The sequence below is a fragment of the Ceratotherium simum genome, chromosome 21, assembly GCF_057802395.1.
Source record: "Ceratotherium simum simum isolate JZ-2026a chromosome 21, ASM5780239v1, whole genome shotgun sequence".
NCBI classification, from domain to species: Eukaryota; Metazoa; Chordata; class Mammalia; order Perissodactyla; family Rhinocerotidae; genus Ceratotherium; species Ceratotherium simum.
The window spans coordinates 26596924-26603576 of NC_141920.1; positions in this window are offsets into that span (position 1 = coordinate 26596924).

The window sequence follows — 6653 nt, forward strand, 5'->3', positions numbered from 1 at the left end:
TCTCTGCTGAGGAGACAGTGAGTCAGATGCCGTGGCCAGGTGTCACTGCCCTGGCCAGCAGGTGGAGCTAGGCACCCCCTGCCAAGGGTCACGTCAGGACCCTGAGGCCCAGAGACAGGGGAAACCCACCACCGTCACACAGTGGGCAGGGTCCAGAATTCCTGACATCACCTTCTGAGTTTTTCAGACTGAAATGAATCCAGAGACACAAAGCAGACCCATTAACCAAACTCTCCCAGAGCATGGATGTTTGATTATCTCCCAAGATGAAATTTCCAAATGGAGCCTCAGGGAGAGAGCGAGCAGTGAGGATTCCAACCAAAATAGCAAACTAGTAGCAGGCAGGCTCTGGAGAAATGTCTCCAGCATCTACCCATCTATTCACCTGCCCACCCACCCATCCATCCTTCCTTCCATCCATCCATCCATCCATCCATCCATCCATCCATCCACCCACCCATCTATCTGTCCATCCATCCATCCATTCATCTATCCACTTATCCAAACATCCATTCTCCCCCTTATTCATCCATTCATCCATTCATCCACCCATTCATCCATCCATCCATCCACCCATTCACCTATCCACTTATCCAAACATCCATTCTCCCCTTATTCATCCATTCATCCATTCATCCTTCCATCCATCCATCCATCCATCCATCCATCCATCCATCCATCCATCTATCCACTTGTCCAAACCTCCATTCTTCCCCTTTTTCATTCATCCATCCATCCATCTATCCACCCATCCATCCATTCATCTATCCACTTATCCAAACATCCATTCTTCCCCTTATTCATCCATTCATCCATCCATCCATGCATTCATCTATCCACTTATCCAAACATCCATTCTCCCCTTTATTCATCCATCCATCCACCCATCCACCCACCCACCCACCCACCCATCCATCCATCCACCCACCCACCCCTCCATCCATCCATCCATCCATCCATCATTCCTGCCATCTTTGTTCCCATCTACCCATAATCCATCTATCCATCCATCCGCCCTTCTTCCCATCTATCCATCATCCATCCATGATCCAGCCAGCCAGCAAGCCAGTCAGGTATCCATCAATCTATTCATCCATCCACCTATCTATCCTTCCTTCCTTCCATCCATCCTTCCATCCTTCCCTCCATCCTTCCATCGGTCTATCCACCTATCAACACATTCCTCTAGCCACACTTCCATGCAGCCAGCCAGCCAGCAAACACCCTTTCCCACCTCTTTGGAGGAGACAGTTCTCCACCATGTGGTTAAGATGAAGGGTTCTGGATCAGAGCTATCTGGGTTCTAATCCTTAGGCAAGAGACTTTACCTTTTTGAATCTCTGCTTCCTAGTCACTAACACACATATCTGGCACATAGTAGACATTCAGTAAACAGCAGCTGTTGTTATTGTTTTGGGACTATTATTTCAGACCCCTAAGAAGTGGGTGTGGGATGTTGTGAGAGTGGAGGGGTGAAGCATGCATTTTGGGATGGGCAGGTCAGCCTCCAGGAAACTTTATTTTGCTGCCTCTATAACCCTCGCCCACTCCGCTCACTTCATCAGCCCAGTCTACCCATTCACCAGCCTCAGAGAATGAGAGCAGGACATGGCCTCCCATTTGGGCCAAACTCTGAAATTGTTGGCTTATGCCCCCTCCACTTATGCACCCTCCTGCCTTTTCCTGCCCCCACTTCTCTTTAAGTTCACAAAGCCCCCAAGTTCTTTCCTCACTCCTATCAACTCCCAGGAGAGAATCAGAGGCGCTAATTTATACTAGAATATTAAGGACTAATATGTGCAAGAATTTTTTTTTTCTGGCTTCCTCACCTCATCCTAATCCCCTTCCCAGAGAATTCTGTGTTTAAAGAGGGATCACCATCTTCAGTTAAAAAGATGGGCACGAATGGAGGGATTTCTGGCATCAGTAAGCAGCTGAGGAGTCTCAGAGAGGTAGAGAAGTCCCAGGTACCCAACATCCCTGGGAAAGATGAGTGCAGCTCTGTTCACCCATGTAATTGCGTGAGTCAGGCCCTGAGAGGTTCTCCCAACTATGCCCATATTACAGGCAAGACAGCTGAGGCTCGGAGAGGGGTCACCCTGGCAGGTCTCCAGTCTGGGACATTCCTCACTGCCTCCCCGGGCCTCACCTCCCCCTGCCCAGACACTGAATAGAGAAGGGGCTCCTCCTTACCCTGGTAGGTCCCTGACGCTCAGTCTTGAGAGGTCCTGTGCACCTGGCCCTCTGCTGTTGGCTGAATCTGGTCACAGCCTGGGCTTATATAGCATCTGGAGTCTGAGCCCGGACCCAGAGGGGAAATGCCATGTAATTACCGGACTAGAATCCAGATTTGCTCTGCGAATTGGGCATTGAGCCCCAAAACCACAAGGGTTTGCGGTTTATGGCTAATTCTGAGAGTTGTGTTCAGCCCCGGATGGTGTCACCTGAGCTGGGGTTTATCAGCCCCTGGTTTGGGCACATTCCTGGAGACCCCAGCTAGGCCCCCAAATGGGAGAACTGCAGACACCCCCAAATGCATCTGATTTCCAAAACAGGCACTGCCCACTCCAGATGGCCTGGGCAGACAGGACGTGCCCAGACTGGACTCAGCATCAGGCTGGCCCAGGTTCAGACCCGCTCAGCCCCTGACTCCCTGCATGACCTTGGGCCAACCATTTCCCTTCTGTGTGTCTCTCATTATTTCCATCTGTTAAATGGGTATAACATCTGCCTTACAGGACTGATGTGAAAAGAACAAGTAGATGGGCTTCTTTTGACCTGCAGAAGGTTTTCTCCCACTATTTCATTACGCAATGTTCACACAAACAGCAAAGTTGAAAGAATTAACAGCAAACACCCATATACTGTCACCTTACCCCCACCAGCTACATCTGCCATTAACGTTTTCTTATACTTGCTTTATCGCATATCCACCCATCCATCCATTAATCCATCTTTTTTAAAAACATATTTCAAAGTAAGTTGCAGGAAATAGTACATTTCTCTCTAAACACTTCAACACGTATGCCATAAGTTTTTTTTTACACGTAAAATTTACATACAGTGCAATGCACAAATCTTACGTGTTTTTGTTGAATTTTGACAATTATATACAGCCACGTAGCCCACACCTCTATCTTAATAAAGAGCATTTCCGGCACTCCAGAACGTTCCCTCCTGCCCCTTCCCAGTCAATGCCTACTCCCACCCTCAGAGACAGCCACTGCCCCATCCAAGACCTGTGGGACACAGCCCAGATGTCTTCCTTGGCATTCAAGGTGGATCTGCATTCCACATTCAGCCCCACTCCTCTGCTCACACAGTGCTGCTCATTCCTTTCACCTCCCCCAAACCCCCAGTCTCCCTGCCTCTGGGCCTTTGCACGTGCAATCCCTGCCATCTAGAATACCCTTCTCCAGACTTCATTGCTCAAACTCGTGCAAAAATGTCAGCTGCTCTGGAGAGCTTTCTGTGACAATCGCCAACTCTGACTCTCCCCCCGGACCACCCAGGGCCCTCTGCAGCCCATACTGAGGTGCCATTCCTCTGGGCAAACCAAGCCTGCGCCCCACTCCTAGCCCAGCCCAGGCACAGAGGCCAGTGTAGCGAATGAATGAATGAAAGAATGAATGAATGTTCTTCCTCTCCGCTGGATGGGGAGCTCCCTGAGTCCTCCTTGCTTCCCAGCCCCCAGCCCGAGCCTAAGTCCTACCTCCATGTTTAATTGATGCCACCTCCTGCCTGCCCCCACCAGGGCCTCCTGAGACGTCCTCTGGGGTCAGGGGACTCATCACACCCCCCTCAAGGCCTGCTCTCAAGTCGGGCTGAGAATAATGTGTGTTTCCCTGAACTCTGCAAGAAGATGCCTCCTCCCGCTCCCTGGAGGCAATGGGGGCTCTGAGGGGAGGTCTGGTTGATGTCAAGTCCTGCTAAGCTCACTGATGTCACCACCGGCCCCTGGGCCAGCCCCGTCTCTGGGACTCAGTTTCCCCATCTGAAGTGGCTGCATCGGTGGAACAGGTTTTGGAGCTGGATGCTGGGTTTGAATCCTGCCGCAGCTCTCTCCAAGCCTCTGCGTCTTTGGTTTTGAGCCTGTGACTGGAACGGCCCAGCCCCGAGAGGATGTTGTGAGGGTGGAGTGACCTCATCACGAAGGCACTGAGAACAGGGCCCGCACACAGTGGGTGCTCAGGAGGTGGCATTTTTATCCCCGTCATCACAGTTCTCTACTGGCTCCACGTGGCAGCAAGTCTGCGAAAGCCGTGAGGGGCGTGAGGAGGCACGAGGAGATGCTTCAGCCCCGGCCCTGGGCCACTGTATCCTCTGCGGGAGCTGGAAGGGCTCTGGGACAGGGACCCCAAGGGCCACACACACCTGTGTTCTCACACTCCGTCTGCCCTCTCAGCCCCAGACAATCACTTCTCCTCCAGGGCCTCAGTCTGGCCATCTGAGAAATGGACATAATCGTACTTCCCCAGCAGGGTTTGGAGGATTACGTAAGAAACGTCTGGAACATGCCTGGAGGCCCCTTTTGGCTCCCCATTACCTGGCACTTAGTGTGATATAAATGCTTGTTAAACAAGTATATTATCTTTTGAAAGTGAAATACAATGCAAAGAGGACAACTGTGCTTTTCTCCACCTCCTCCTGCCCCCCACCAGAGAGCAGGGATCAATGCACACTGTAAACTGTAGAGGGCGGTGCACACATGGAGGTGGTTACTGTCAGTCACCTGGGGCTCTGTGCCTGTCTTCCGTCCTGAGACCAGCCAGGGCTGGTGGCCACGAGGCTGGCCCTCCCCTGGGCTCCGGGAGGATTAGCGCAGCTCTGGCGCCGGGAGATCACCTGGGCTTAGCGTCCCAAAGGCACCTTTGTTTGGAGCTGGAGGGACCCGGCCCTGGGAGGTGACTCACCCCGAAGGTGACTGAGCCACACAAGGGGCCATGTGGAGGGCTCACACAGGGGGCTGTAGGGACCAAGAAACACTACCAACCCCTCCACTCAGCCCTCGTCCCCTCAGGAACTGTCAGCTCGCCAGGGCTGCAAGGGGGCTGCCCAGCAAAGGGGCTCCCTGCCCGTCTTGTGTCATCCCTCAACCCTAAGTGCAGAGGCTCAGAGCCCGGGCTCTGGAGTCAGGGGGCCTGGGTTCAAATCCTAACCTCATCACTTCCTAGCTGTGTGGCCTTGAGCAATCACTTAACCTCTCTGGGCCTTAGTTTCCTCTGCTATAGAATGAGGGTAAAAAGAGTTCCTAGAAAGCAGGGTTGAATCAAGGAGTCAATGGCATAATGTACATAAAGCATGTAACCGTGCCCGGCACTAAGTCAGCATTCAATTAATGAAGCAAGTATTACGTCTATAGCACAGCAGTGAAAAGTCCGGGCTTTGGAATTAGAGTCCAAAGGATCTGGTTCAAATCCTGGCTCTGCCACTTCCGAGCAGTGCAGTTCCATTTCTCTGAGCCTCGGTTTCCCCATATGTAAAATAGGGTGATAATACCCACTGATGACAGTCGCTATGCAAATTGAGTGAACAAAGGGATTGTCAAGCATCTAACACGGTGTTGAGTATACAGTAAGCACTCAGCGGAGGTTAGCTGCTCTCAGTGCTACTCTGTGCAGCCTGAGGACCCCCCACAATGAACAGATACCATCCCGGACCTTGAGGAGCTCTTAAGGGACCCTGCCTAGGGCGAAGTGAGGCTGGAGGCTGCGTGGCCCTGCGTATTGAGGGATGGTAGGAGTTTGCCCGCACGCTGGGGGAGGGGGGATGCTCCAGGAAGAGCTAAGAGCCATGCAAAGGCCTGGCTACACACGACTGCACGTTTACGGGCACTCTTCTCAGTACCTGACAAGGACCATCTCGTTCAATCCTCAAACAACCTGTGAGTGAGTCCTATTCCCATTTCACAGATGAGGAACCTGAGGCCCAAAGACAACTCTGCTCCCTCCCCATGCTCCAGGAAGAATCGGCTGAGGCCAGGTCATAGGCAGCCTGGAACCCCAAACCTGGGAGTTTGGATGATTTCCTGTTGGGCAGTGAGATCCAGCCGCTGAAGGGCTGTCAGCGGCAGTGACAGACAGCGAGATGAGGTCAAGGTGGGATGGAAGAGAGAAGAGTGGGAGGACAGGGAGGGGCAGCTGCGGTCCTCCTGAGAGATGAGGAGGGTGTGCTGGGCGCCGGTGGAGAGGAGGGAACAGAGGGAGGCATGGCGAGGAGCCAGAAGAATGCGACAAGAGCTAACCGGCACTGACGGCTTCTTATGGGTGAGTCACATCCGGAGTGCTGGTTTACCCCTCAAAACCTACTACCACCATCCTCAAGTTACTGACGAAGAAATCGACGCTCAGAGAGATTGAATGATTGCCTAGGCGGCAGCTGGGATGGGATATGAACACAAGCAGCCAGCTCCAGCCACTCATTTAACCACTGCGCTGTCACAGATGGGCGTCAGGAGACACGGGAAGTGAGCAAGGAGTCAAAGATAAATCCTACATGACACTCAGCAGTAGGCCTGGCATGTAATAGTTACCAATTAATGTAGGATGGGTGGACGGAAGGGGGGAGGGAGGGAGGAAGGAGGGAGAGAGGGAGGAAGGAAGGAAGGAAGGAGGGAGGGAAGGAAGGAAGGAAGCAAGGGTAGATGGATGGAA